The sequence below is a fragment of the Nyctereutes procyonoides genome, unplaced genomic scaffold, assembly GCF_905146905.1.
Source record: "Nyctereutes procyonoides isolate TBG_1078 unplaced genomic scaffold, NYPRO_anot_genome, whole genome shotgun sequence".
NCBI lineage: Eukaryota > Metazoa > Chordata > Mammalia > Carnivora > Canidae > Nyctereutes > Nyctereutes procyonoides.
In genome coordinates this window covers 46,775,669-46,790,674 of record NW_026575125.1, presented here as the reverse complement: position 1 = coordinate 46,790,674, position 15,006 = coordinate 46,775,669, and the positions used below count along the sequence as shown (strand labels likewise).

At 39.5% G+C, this 15,006-nt stretch overlaps 1 pseudogene; it reads left to right on the top strand.

Moving 5' to 3' along the window:
• Positions 1-12,468: 12,468 nt before the first annotated feature.
• On the top strand, positions 12,469-14,786 carry LOC129517927 (serine/threonine-protein phosphatase PGAM5, mitochondrial-like; annotated as a pseudogene).
• Positions 14,787-15,006: the final 220 nt, after the last annotated feature.

Sequence of the window (15,006 nt, the reverse complement as noted above, 5' to 3'; positions counted from 1 at the left end):
ATCTTTAAAAAAGAAAACAAGTGCCTTCCTTAATGTCCATTACCCATTTACCCCATCCCCATCCCTATATTCCATCTAGCAACCCTGAGTTTGTTCCCAGTTGCTAACAGTCTCTTATGAATTGCCTCTCTCTGTATTCTTATCTTATTTTCTTTTTCCTTACTTTTCCTATGTTCATCTGTTTTGTTTCATAAATTCTACATGAGTGAAGTCATATGCTATTTGTCTTTCACCAAATGACTTATTTCACTTAGCATAATACACTTTAGTTCCATCTATATCATTGCAAATGGCAAGATTTCAGTTTTTGATGGCTGAGTAGTATTTCATTTTCATTCATGTATTTTATATCTATATTTATATATATTTACCTACAGCTACCTATATGCTTTATGTATTTATATATTTTATAAATATATATTTTTATATTTTTATATATACTATATATATAAATATATATATGCATTCATTAGTTGATGGGAAGTTGGGCTTTTTCAATAATTTGACTTTTGTCTCTAATGCTACTATAAACACTGGGATGCATATGCCCCTTCAAATCAGTATTATTGTGGTATTACTCCTTTGGGTAAATACCTAGTAGTACAAATGCTGGGTTATAGTGTAGCCCTATTTTTAGCATTCTGATGAAACTCCTTACTGTTTTCCACAGTGACTGAAACAATTTGCACTCACATCAATGGTGGAAGAGGGTTCCCTTTCTCCAAATCCTCTCCAACATCTGTTGTTTCCTGTGTTGTTAATTTTAGCCATTCTGACAGGTATGATATTATTTTTGTGTATGGTGTAAGAAAGTGGTCCAGTTTCACTCTTTTGCATGTTGCTGTCCAGTTTTCCCAACACCATTTGTTGAAGAGACTATCTTTTTGAAAGTGGTACTTTTTCCTGCTTTATTGAAGATTAGTTGACCATAAGGTTGAGGCTCCATTTCTGGGTTTTCTATTCTGTTCCATTGATCTATGTGTCTGTTTTTGTCTCAGTTCCATACAGTCTTGATGACTCCAGCTTGCAAATATAGCTTGAAATCAGGAATTGTGATGCCTCAAGCTTTGGTTTTCTTTTTCAAGATTGCTTTGGCTCTTCAGCATCTTTTGTGCTTCCGTACAAAGTTTAGGATTACTTGTTATAGCTTTGTGAAAAATGATGGTTTTATTTTTGCATTAAATGTGTAGATTGCTTTGCATAGTATAGACATTTCACAATATTTGTTCTTCAAATCCTTGAGCATAAGATGTTTTTCCATTTTTTTTGGTGTCATCTTCAGTTTCATTCATAAATGTCCTATGGTTTTCAGTATACAGACATTTTACCTCTTTGGTTAGGTTTATTCCTAGGTATTTCATAATTTTTCATGCAGAGATAAATGGGATTGATTCCCGATTTCTCTTTCTACTGCTTAATTATTCATATATAAAAATGCAACAACTTTCTGAATGTTTTTTTTATCCTGTGAATTTACTGACTTTTTTTTTATCAGTTCTAGCAATTTTTTGGTGGAATCTTTCAGGTTTTCTATATAGAGTATCACGTCCTCCATGAATAGTGAAAGTTTGACTCCTTCCTTGCTGATTTGGATGCCTTTTATTTTTGTTGTTGTTGTCAGATTGCTGAGACTAGGACTTGCAGTACTATGTTACATAACGATAGTAAGAGTGGATATCCCTGTCTTGTTCCTGACTGCTGACGAAAAGCTCTCAGTTTTTCCCGATTGAGGATGATATTTGCTGTGGATCTTTTGCATATGCCTTTTATGATGTTGATGTAGGCTCTCTCTACCCCTACTTTGTTGAGGGTTTTGTTTTTTTAATCAAGAATGGATGCAAACAGTGTATGTTCTCATTCATTTGGGGAATATGAATAATAGTGAAAGGGAATATAAGGGAAGGGAGAAGAAATGTGTGGGAAATATCAAAAAGGAGACAGAACATAAAGACTCCTAACTCTGGGACATGAACTAGGGGTGGTGGAAGGGGAGGAGGGCGGGGGGTGGGGGTGAATGGGTGACGGGCACGGAGGGGGACACTTGACGGGATGAGCACTGGGTGTTATTCTGTATGTTGGTAAATTGAACACCAATAAAAATTAATGTATTTTAAAAAAAAAGAATGGATGCTGTACTTTTTCAAATGTTTTCTCTGAATCTATTGACAGGATCATATGGTTCTTATTCTTTCTTTTATTAATTAGGTATATCACATTGATTGATTTGTGAATATTGAACCACCATTTCAAGCCAGGAATAAATCTCATTTTTCATTTTTTTTTTTAATATTTTTTTTATTTTTTTTTTATGATAGTCACAGAGAGAGAGAGAGAGAGAGGCAGAGACACAGGCAGAGGGAGAAGCAGGCTCCATGCACCGGGAGCCCGATGTGGGATTCGATCCCGGGTCTCCAGGATCGCGCCCTGGGCCAAAGGCAGGCGCCAAACCGCTGCGCCATCCAGGGATCCCTCATTTTTCATTTTTTTAAAAGATTTTATTTATTTATTCATGAGAGACACACAGAGAGAGGCAGATACCTAGGCAGAGGGAGAAGCAGGCTCTCTGTGTGGAGCCTGATGCAGGACTCAATCCCAGGATACCAGGATCACAACCTGAGCCAAAGGCAGATGCTCAACCATTGAGCTACCCAGGTGCCCCTAAATCTGACTTTTCATGGTGAATGATAGTTATAATGTATTGTTGGATTTGGATTGCTAGTAGTTTGTTGAGAATTTTTGCATCTGTGTTCATCAAGGTTATTGGCCTGTACTTGTCCTTTTTAGTTGAGTTTTACTCTGGTTTGGGGTTCATTGTAACACCTTGTGGAATGAGTTTGTTTTCCTTCTATTTCTATTTTTTCAAAGAGTTAGAGTAGAATAGGTATTAACTCTTTTTTTTTGGTATTAACTCTTTTTAAATGTTTGGTAGACATCTCCTGGGAAGCTATCTAGCTCTGGATTTTTGTTTTTTGGGAGATTCTTGATCACTGATGCAATTTCTCTGCTGGATATGAATCTATTCAAATTTTCTATTTTTTCCTGTTTCACTTTTGGTGGTTTATATGTTTCTAGGAATTCATTCATTTCTTCCAGATTGTATGATTTTTTGGCATATAATTTTTCATAACATTCTCTTATAATTGACTGAATTTCTGTGGTGTTGTTTGTGATCTCTCCTCCCTCTTTTTTTATTTTATTAAATAATTTTTATTGGTGTTCAATTTACCAACATACAGAATAACACCCAGTGCTCATCCCGTCAAGTGTCCCCCTCAGTGCCTGTCACCCAATCACCCCCACCCCCCGCCCTCCTCCCCCTCCACCACCCCTAGTTCATTTCCCAGAGTTAGAAGTCTTCATGTTCTGTCTCCCTTTCTGATATTTCTCACACATTTCTTCTCCCTTCCCTCACATTCCCTTTCACTATTATTCATATTCCCCAAATGAATGAGAACATACACTGTTTGTCCTTCTCCGGTTACTGTGGCCAAGTTCAAAAAGGGTGTTGCCTGAGTTCTCCTCTGGGATTTTGATGGAATCTTGTCTCACATTTAGAGCTTTCATCTATTTTGAGTTTATCTTTGTGTATGGTGCAAGAGAGTGGTCCAGTTTCATTCTTCTGCATGTGGATGTCCAATTTTCCCAGCACCATTTATTGAAGAGACTGTCTTTCTTCCAGTGGATCGTCTTTCCTCCTTTATCATATATTAGTTGACCATAAAGTTCAGGGTCCACTTCTGGGTTCTCTATTCTGTTCCATTGATCTATATGTCTGTTTTTGTGCCAGTACCACACTGTCTTGATGACCACAGCTTTGTAGTACAACCTGAAATCTGGCATTGTGATGCCCCCAGATATGGTTTTCTTTTTTAAAATTCCCCTGGCAGTTCGGGGTCTTTTCGGATTCAACACAAATCTTAAAATAATTTGTTCTAAGTCTCTGAAGAAAGTCCATGGTATTTTGATAGGGATTGCATTATACGTGTAAATTGCGCTGGGTAACACTGACATTTTCACAATATTAATTCTGCCAATCCATGAGCATGGAATATTTTTCCATCTCTTTGTGTCTTCCTCAATTTCTTTCAGAAGTGTTCTATAGTTTTTAGGGTATATTTTGAGAACCATTTGAATGGTAAATGGTTCTCCAACCTTTTATTTTCAGGTTGTAGGTGTCCTTCTGTCTAAAATGAGTCTCTTGTAGACAGCAAATAGATGGGTCCTGCTTTTTTATCCAGTCTGAAACCCTGCACCTTTTGATGGGGTCATTAAGCCCATTCACGTTCAGAGTTACTATTGACAGATATGAGTTTAGTGTCATCATGATATCTATTTAGTCCTTGTTTTTGTGGATTGTTCCACTGAACTTCTTCTTAAAGGGGAATTTTAAGAGTCCCCCTTAAAATTTCTTGCAGAGCTGGTTTGGAGGTCACATATTCTTTCAGTTCCTGCCTGTCTTGGGAGCTCTTTATCTCTCCTTCCATTTTGAATGAGAGCCTTGCTGGATAAAGTATTCTTGGTTGCATGTTCTTCTCATTTAGGACCCTGAATATATCCTGCCAGCCCTTTCTGGCCTGCCAGGTCTCTGTGGAGAGGTCTGCTGTTACCCTAATATTCCTCCCCATGAAAGTCAGGGACTTCTTGTCTCTTGCTGCTTTAAGGATCTTCTCTTTATCTTTGGAATTTGCAAGCTTCACTATTAAATGTCGAGGTGTTGAACGGTTTTTATTGATTTTAGGGGGGGATCTCTCTATTTCCTGGATCTGAATGCCTGTTTCCCTTCCCAGATTGGGAAAGTTTTCAGCTAGGATTTGTTCAAATACATATTCTGGCCTTCTGTCCCTTTCGGCGCCCTCGGGAACACCAATTAAACGTAGGTTTTTCTTCCTCAGGCTATCATTTATTTCCCTTAATCTGTCTTCATGGTCCCTTAATTGTTTGTCTCTTTTTTCCTCAGTTTCACTCTTTGTCATTAACTTGTCTTCTAGGTCACTCACTCGTTCTTCCACCTCGTTAACCCTCGTCGTTAGGACTTCTAGTTTGGATTGCATCTCATTCAATTGATTTTTAATTTCTGCCTGATTGGATCTAAATTCTGCAGTCATGAAGTCTCGTGAGTCCTTAATGCTTTTTTCTAGAGCCACCAGTAGCTGTATAATAGTGCTTCTGAATTGGCTTTCTGACATTAAAGTGTAATCCAGATTTTGTAACTCTGTGGGAGAGAGGGCTGTTTCTGATTCTTTCTTTTGAGGTGAGGTTTTCCTTCTAGTCATTTTGCTCAGTGCAGAGTGGCCAAAAACAAGTTGTATTGGAACACGTCTAGCTGGTCTTCTGGGGGAGGGGCCTCCTGTGCTGATTTTCAGGTGTTAGCACTTGGGGGAGCTGCTCTGCCCCTGCCTGCTGCAGGGCTCAGCGGGGGTTGTTTACCCCGTGAGGCCTCAGGAGGAACAGCCGCAGTTGCTATGGCAACTCTGGAAGCCTGGATTCAGCCTCCGCATGAATTACGGGGCTCGGGGCTCTCGGCTCTCCCCGTCTGCAGGGCCTGGAGGCTCCGGGGCGGGGCCGCCGATCTGCTCAGCTCGGGGCAGGAGCGTCCTTGCTGTCCTGGGCCCTCCCGGTCTCTGCCTGTCCCGGGGGGAGGCCGGATCCTGGGCTGTGTCCCGGCGCCCTGTGCTCCCGGCCTGCGCTGTTGGATTTGCGCTCCCGCCCTGCAGCTCCCTCCCTGGATCCGCTCCCGAGCCCCTCCGAGCTGCGCCGGTGCACGCTGCAGCCCTTAGGGAGCTCGGCACACTCTCCTGCGCTCGCAGGTGTCTGTTAGTGTCCCAGGGAGCCTGAGGGCATCCCCACCCTCCTGGGTCCTGCTCTAACTCCCTGCGAGCCCCTTTCCGCCCGCCCGGGAAGGTTGGTGCAGCTCCTGCTTCTCCGGGACGGGGCTCTGGGGACACTCGCCCCGGCCTCAGCCCGGCTCCTCGCGGGGCCCCTCCCCCTCCGAGGTCTTTTGTTTCTTTATTTCTTTTTCCCCGTCTTCCTACCTTGATAGAAGCGCGAACTCTTCTCACTGTAGCATTCCAGCTGGTCTCTCTTTACATATCAGGCCGAATTCGTAGATTTTCAGGATGGTTTGAAGGTTATCTAGGTAATTTGGTGGGGACAGGCGATTTGGGGACCCTGCTCTTCCGCCATCTTGCCCCTCCCCCTAAGCCTGATCTCTCCTCTCTCATTCATGATTTTATTTATTTAGGTCCTCTCTCTCTCCCTCTTTTTTTTTTTTTGATACACCTAGCTAAGAGCTTATCAATTTTAATACTTCTTTCAAAGAACCAGTTCCTAGTTTCATTGATCTAGTCTACTGGGGTTTTGTGTGTGTGTGTGTGTGTGTGTGTGTGTGTGTGTATCATTTATATCTGCTCTGATCTTCATTATTCCCCTTCTGCTGGCTTTAGGCTTCATTTGTTGCTCTTTCTCTAGTTCCTTTAGGTGTGTATTTAGGTTGGGTATTTGATATTTTTCTTGCTTCTTGAGGCAGGCCTATATTGCCATATACTTCCTTCTTTTTTTAAGATTTTTATTATATATATATATATATATATATATATATATATATATATATATATACTTCCTTCTTAAGGCAACTTTTGTTGCATCCCATTTTGGACAGTTGTGTTTTCAATTTCATTTGTATCCATGTATTTTTTAATTTCTTCTTTAATTTCCTCGTTAACTCATTCATTCCTTAGTAGGATTGTCTTTACCCTCAATGTATTTGTGGTCTTTCCATTTTTTTTCTTGAGGTTGACTTCAAGTTTCATAATATTGTGGTCTGTGAAGCCATCTGACTCTGGACTTCTTTGTTTGGTGGTTTTTTTATTACTAATTTAGTTTCTTTCCTGGTTATCTGACAGTTCAAGCTTTCTATGTCTTCTTGTTTCAGTTTTGTTAATTTATATGTTCCTAGGAATTTATCCATTTCTTCCAGGTTGTCCAATTTGTTAGCATATCACTTTTCATAATATTTCCTCATAATTCTTTTTATTTCTGTGATGTTGGCTGTCATTTCTTGGCTATCATTTGTGATTTAATTTATTTGGGTCCTTTCTCATTTCTTTTGATAAATCTACCTAGAGGTTTATCAATTTAACCAATTTTTTTCAAGGAACCAGCTCATTCTTTCATTGATCTCTGTTTTCGTTTGTTGGTTTGGTTTTAGTCTCTACATTATTTATTTCTGCTCAAATATTTATTATTTCCTTCCTTCTGGCTTTAGGCTTCATTTGTTGCTCTTTTTCTAGCTCATTTAGGTGTAAGGTTAGTTTGTTTATTTCAGATTTTTCCTCCTTAAAGGATGACTCAAATGGACATAATTCCCTCTTAGCACTGCTTTTGCTACATCCAAAAGGATTTGGAATGTTCTTTTTTGTTTTCATTTGTTTCCATGTATTATTTTTTTCTTTGATTTCCTGGTTGACACATACATTGTTTAATAGAATGTCATTTAACTTCCAGGTATTTGTAGTCTTTCCAAATTTTGTCTTGTGGTTGACTTCACATTTCATAGCAATGTGGTCAGAAAAAAATGTATAATATCATCTAAATCTTTTTGTATTTGTTGAGGTGGATGGAGCTAGAAAGTATTATGCTAAGTGAAATAAGTCAGACAGAGAAAGACAAATACCATATATTTTCACACAGATGTGGAATTTAAGAAACAAAACAAAAGAGCATAGGGAAAAAAAGCAAACCAAGAAACAGACTCTTAACTATACAGAACAAATTGATGCTTACTAGAGGGGATGGATTAAATACGTGATAGAGATTAAGGAGTGTACCTGCTGTGATAACCACCAGGTGTTGTATGGAAGTTTTGAACCTGAAACTAATAACACTGCTGTATGTTAAGGAACTAATTAATAATAATACAATAATATTAGGGGAATTTTCCACCCACTTGCATCAATGGACAGATAATCTAAACAATAAATGACCAAGGAAAGAATGGCTTTGAATGATACGTTGGGCCAGATATATTAAACAGATATATTCAGAAAATTCCATCCTAAAATAGCGGAATACATGTTATTTTCAAGTGTACATGTAACATTCTCCAGAATAGATCATATGTTAAGTTACAAAACAGGCTAAATACAAAAGACTAAAGTCATACTGTGAACCTTTTCTTACCATGTCACCATGAAACTAGAAGTCAGCCACAAGGCAAAATTTGGAAAGACCACAAATATGTAGAGGTTAAATAACATGCTACTAAACAATTTATTGGTCAGCCAAGAAATAAAAAAATAAAATAAAAAATACATGAACACAAATGAAAATGAAAGAAAAATGATCCAAAAACCTTTGATGTAGGAAAAGTGGTCCTAAGAGGGAAGTAAATAGCAATACAGCCCTACCTCAAAATACAAGAAAAATCTCAAAGAAATCACCTAACCTTACAGCAGAAGCAGCTAGAAAATAACAAGAAGTGAAGCCTAAATCCAGCAGAAGGAAGGAAATAATGAAGATTAGAGCAGAAATAAATGATATACAGACTAAAGAAAACCCCAATAGAACATATTAATGAAAGCAAGAGTTGGTTCTTTGAAAAAAAATAAAATTGATAAACCTTTTTGGAGTGCCTGGGTGGCTAAGTTACTTAAATGTATTCCTTCAGCTCAGGTCATGCTGGGTTCCTGGGGTGGAGCCCCATGTCAGGCTCCCTGCTCAGAAAGGAGGAGGAGCCTCTCTCCCTCTCTCTCTGCCCCTCTCCCCATTCATGCTCGCCATTCTCCCTCTCTCGCTCTCTCTCTCTCTCTCTAGAAATAAATAAAATATTAAAAAAATAACAATAAAAATAAATTGATAAACCTCTAGCCAGACTGATCAAAAAGAAAAGACAGAACCCAAATAAATTAAATGACAAATGAGAGCAGAAAAATAACAACTAACACCACAGAAATACAAAGAATTATGAGAGAATATAATGAAAAACTTTATGCCAACAAATTGGACAATCTAGAAGAAATGGATAAATTCCGAGAAACATATAAAGTGCCAAAACTGAAAGAGGAAGAATAGAAAACTTGAACAGACCAATAACCAGCAAAGAAATTGAATCAATAATCAGAAAAAATTCCAAACAAAGAAAAATCCATGGCCAGGTTGTTTCACAGGTGAATTCTTCCAAACATTTAAAGAAGTGTTAATATGTTTTGTTCTCAAACTATTCCAGCTTTGCACAGTGGCAGTATAATAGTCAATGAAGTTTAGCCACGGTTCAATTATTGCTAATTGAAAACTATTCCAAAAATAGAAAATGAATGAAAACTCCCAAATTCATTCTGTGAGACCAGCATTACCCTAATACCAAAGCCAGATAATGACTCTGCTAATAAAGTAATACAGGCTGACATTCCTGATGAACATGAGTGGAACAATCCCAATAAAATACTAGGAGACAGAATCCAACGATATCTTCAAACAACCACTCACAATGATCAAGTGGGACTTATACTTCAGTTGCAAGGGTGGTTCAATATACATAAATCAGTCAAAATGATACACCACATTATTAAAAGAAAAGAGCCTCAGGAAGGGGGAAATTGGGAGGGCTGGAAAAAGTACTCAAAGAAATAATGGCTGGAAATTCTCCAAATTCAGTTGTCTGGTTCAACCCCACTTCTCAACAGGCCAGGCTTCATCCTCACACCCAGGTGTCAGTTGGTGGTGTCTTTATCCCTAGGACTCAGAAACTCTGAATTTCTCTTAGTAGCCTGCTTCAAAGCTCAGTCATGCTTATTGGTGGACAGTCTCTCTATTCAAATGTTCTGTGTCTTTAGCTTGGGTTTCCCCCCCCTTCTTGATGTTAGCATTAAGACCTCTAAAGTCTCCACTCACCTTTCTTAAAGTCAGATGTCGAGCTATTGGCATCCTGCATCCTCAGCCCATAATCCTTTGGTAGCTGCTTTTTGCCTACATGTCCCACATCCAGTTGTAGTTTCTATTTCTGAAGATTTGTCTTCTGGATTGGGAGCTAACAAGATTTCTACATCACTCAAGAGTCTAGGTCATCCCCTTTTGCATTTCTAAATAATCACCATCTCCATCAGCATCAACCTGAGTCCTGGCAGGATTGTTGGTTCAGTGCCCACAGGAAGTAAACTGAAATTGGAACTGAAACACTCCAACATCCATTTCTTCAATGTGGAGCTGATGGAAGCCATCCTCAATTACTGTATGCTCTATGCTATATACCCCTCTTTCAATGCAAAGTTTGAGGACAAGCTTTCCTTCTGCCAAGGGACACCTACCTCAGCAGTTTGGAGCTCCAAGTTCATGAGAACTTCTTGCTCTTGGGACCCAATCTCAATTAGTCTGAACACTGAGGAAGAAGCAGTCATGGTTCAAGGAGCAGATGACACTAGAGTTGGGACTGCCCCTGCTCCTGCCCTTATGGTGGTCCAGAGGCTGTGGCCACTTTGCCTTCATTCCCATGAGGGTCTCCTCCATATGGACACTAGTCACTGTGGGGTCTGGCACCTGAAGACATGCCTGACCATGGGACACCTTCCCCACTTTCCTCCTCCTCCTCCTCTCCATGATACTTCATGTTATCTTTGCAGCTGTCAGCCTTACTCTGGGAAGCTCAACCCTGGCTCCCTCCCTGCCTGCTGCTAGAATAAACTTCAGTGAACTGGGAAAGCATGAGCAGTATCCAGTCATCACAGAGATCAAAGCATCCTGTTCAACATTAAACATGAAGTTAGTTGTAAAAAACAACAAAATGCCAACAATATATGATCCTTTCAATAGATGCAGAAAAAGCATTTGCAAAATATGACATTCATTCGTGATAGAAAACTTTCAACAGGGACACCTGAGTGGCTCAGTGGTTGAGCATCTGCCTTTGGCTCAGGGTGTGATCCCGGAGTCCCAGGATCGAGTCCCACATTGGGCTTCCTGTATGGAGCCTGCTTCTCTCTCTGCCTCTCTCTCTCTCTCTCTCTCTCTATATATATATATATATATATATATAATATATATTTAATATATATTTAATATTATATATATAATATATAATCTATATATATAATCTATATATATAATGAATAAATAAATAAAAATTTAAAAAAAGAAAACCTGCAACAAAGCAGGTTTAGAAGGAACATACCTCAAAATAATAAAGGCCATATGCAAAAAAACCCACAGCTAATATCATACTCAATGGGGAAAAATTGCTTTTTGTCAATGGTCAGGAACATGACAGGGATGTCCATTCTCACCACTGTATTTAATGTAATATTGGATATCTTAGCCACAGCAGTCAAACAACAAAAAGAAACAAAAGGCATTCAAATTTGTAAGGAAGAAGTTAAACTTTCATTATTTGCAAGAAGACATGAGACTATATAGTAAACCCAAATGACTCCCACAAAAAATTGCTAGAACTGATGCAGGAATTCAGTAAAATCATAGGATACAAAATCAATGTACAGAAATCTTTTGCATTTCTATACACCAATAATGAAGCAACAGAAAGTACCATTAAGGAATCTATCCCCATTTATAATTGCAGTGAAAAAGATTAAGATACATAGGAATAAACCTATCTGAAGAGGTGAAATATCTGTACTCTGAAAATTAAAAACACTCATTAAAGAAATTGAAGATGATACAAACATCATGGAAAAACATTTCATGCTCATGGATTGGAAGAACAAATACTGTTAAAATTTCTATACTACCCAAAGAAATCTACATATTTAATTCAGTCCCTATCAAAATATCACCAGCATTTTTCACAGAGCTATTACAAACAATCTTAAAATTTGTATGGAACCACAGAAGACCCTGCATAGCCAAAACAACCTTGAAAAATAAATCTGAAGGCATCACAATTCTAGACTTCAAGTTATATTACAACACTGTAGTGATCAAGACAGCATGGTACTGGCACAAAAATAGACATATAGGTCAATGGAACAGAATAGAAATGCCAGAAATGAACCCTCAACTCTATGGCCATTTAATCTTTGAGGAGCAGGAAAGAACGCCCATTGGGAAAAATGTCTCTCCAAGAAATGATGTTATGGGGGCCATGGGGATGGGGAGGCAATGGTGCCAGCGGTGTCCAGGCTGCGGGCTGGGGCTGGGGCAGGGCTCCGGTGCTGTCAAAGCTGGTGTTCTGCCAGTACCTGCGCCTCTTGTGGCTCTATCCAGTGCTCACCAAAGCGGCCACCAGACTTTCATAAATAGTGCAGCATGCTCCCGGTGTTGCCAGCTTCAGCAGCAATTAAGTGAGTGACATTTTGTCAGCACTTGGGAACTTCCTGGCCCAGATGATTGAGAAGAAGCAGGGAAAAAGAAAACTGCTTTAAAGCTAGATGTCAGTGGGCCTCTCAGATATGCCATTTATAGGGGAGAGACACAGCTGTTATTGTTGTCCAGATAAGGAGAATCTTCTGGCCAGCACTGCACATGAACTGCAAGTCTGGACCCCAGTGCAGTTTATCAACGTCAACTACATCCCTTTGCAGGCAAGAACCACTGTCCTTGGTCAACCTGTGGAAGAGGAACCTGAACTCTGGAGAAGAAGCACTGGTATCCAGGCTGGACCACTGCAAGCCAAGGCCACATGACACATCTTCCTCATCAGGCACTCCCAGTACCACGTGGATGCCTCCCTGGAAAAGGACCATACTCTGACACCCGTGGGTCCTGAACAGGCTAAACTAACTGGGCTCCAACTTGCAAGCATGGGGTTGAAGTTTAATAAAATAGTCCATTCATCCATGACTTGAGTGGTAGAAACCACTGACATCATCAGCAAGCACCTACCAAGTGTCTGCAAGGTCAGCACAGACCTGCTGAGGGAAGGTGCCCCCATCTAGCCCAACCCGCCCATGTCCCACTGGAAGCTGGAGGCTGTGTATTATGAAGACAGAGCCTGGATCAAGGCCGCCTTCCAGAACTACATTCACTGGGCAGACACCAAGCAACAGAAGGACAGTTATAAGATTTTCATCTGCCATGCCAACGTCATCTGCCACATCGTGGGTGCAATTGTAAATGGGATTGACTCCTTAATTTCTCTTTCTTCAGTCTCATTGTTAGTGTAGAGAAATGCCACTGACTTCTGGGCATTGATTTTGTATCCTGCCACACTGCCAAATTGATGTATGAGTTCTAGCCATCTTGGGGTGGAGGCTTTTGGGTTTTCTATGTAGAGTATCATGTCATCGGCGAAGAGGGAGAGTTTGACTTCTTCTTTGCCAATTTGAATGCCTTTAATGTCTTTTTGTTGTCTGATTGCTGAGGCTAGGACTTCCAGTACTATGTTGAATAGCAGTGGTGAGAGTGGACATCCCTGTCTTGTTCCTGATCTTAGGGAAAGGCTCCCAGTGCTTCCCCATTGAGAATGATATTTGCTGTGGGCTTTTCGTAGGTGGCTTTTAAGATGTTGAGGAATGTTCCCTCTATCCCTACACTCTGAAGAGTTTTGATCAGGAATGGATGCTGTATTTTGTCAAATGCTTTCTCTGCATCTAATGAGAGGATCATATGGTTCTTGGTTTTTCTCTTGCTGATATGATGAATCACATTGATTGTTTTACCAGTGTTGAACCAGCCTTGTGTCCCAGGAATAAATCCTACTTGGTCAAAGTGAATAATTTTCTTAATGTACTCTTGGATACTATTCGCTAGTATCTTGTTGAGACTTTTTGCATCCATTTTCATCAGGGATATTGGTCTATCATTCTCCTTTCTGGTGGGGTCTTTGTCTGCTTTTGGAATTAAGGTGATGCTGGCCTCATCGAACGAATTTGTAAGTACTCCATCTCTTTCTATGTTTCCAAACAACTTTAGTAGAATAGGTATGGTTTCTTCTTTAAACATTTGATAGAATTCCCCTGGGAAGCCATCTGGCCTGGACTTTTGTGTCTTGGGAGGTTTTTGATGACTGCTTCAATTTCCTCCCTGGTTATTGGCCCGTTAAGGTTTTCTATTTCTTCCTGTTCCTGTTTTGGTAGTTTGTGGCTTTCCAGAAATGTGTCCATTTCTTCTAGATTGTCTAATTTATTGGCATAGAGCTGTTCATAATATGTTTTTAAAATCGTTTGTATTTCCTTGGTGTTGGTAGTGATCTCTCCTTTCTCATTCATGATTTTATTAATTTGAGTCTTCTCTCTCTTCTTTTTAATAAGGTTGGCTAATGGTTTATCTATCTTATTAATGCTGGAAAGAACTTAAAAACAAAAGCTAACCTTGTATCTAAAGGAGCTAGACAAAAAACAGCAAATAGATCCTACACCCAGCAGAAGAAGAGAGTTAATAAAGGTTCGAGCAGAACTCAATGAAATCGAGACCAGAACTGTGGAACAGATCAACCAAACCAGGAGTTGGTTCTTTGAAAGAAATAATAAGATAGATAAACCATAAGCTTCTTAGAAGACCTATTGAGTGTTGAAAACGCTAGATTGAAGTAACCAAGTATAAGTGTATTATTATCTAAGTATGTCTTAACTTTGATTATTAATTGATTGATATTTGGCAGCTCCCACATTCGGGGCATATATATTGAGGATTGTTAAGTCCTCTTGTTGGATAGATCCTTTAAGTATGAGATAGTGTCCCTCTTCATCTCTCACTACAGTCTTCGGGGTAAATTTCAGTTTATCTGATATAAGAATGGCTACCCCTGCTTTCTTTTGAGGACCATTTGAATGGTAAATGGTTCTCCAACCTTTTATTTTCAGGCTGTAGGTGTCTTTTTGTCTACAATGAGTCTCTTGTAGACAGCAAATAGATGGGTCCTGCTTTTTTATCCAGTCTGAAACCCTGCGCCTTTTGATGGGGTCATTAAGCCTGTTCATGTTCAGAGTTACTATTGAAAGATAGGAGTTTAGTGTCATCATGATGTCTATTCAGTCCCTGTTTTTGTGGATTGTTCCATTGGACTTCTTCTTAAAGGGGAATTCTAAGTGTCCCCCTTAAAATTTCTTGCAGAGCTGGTTT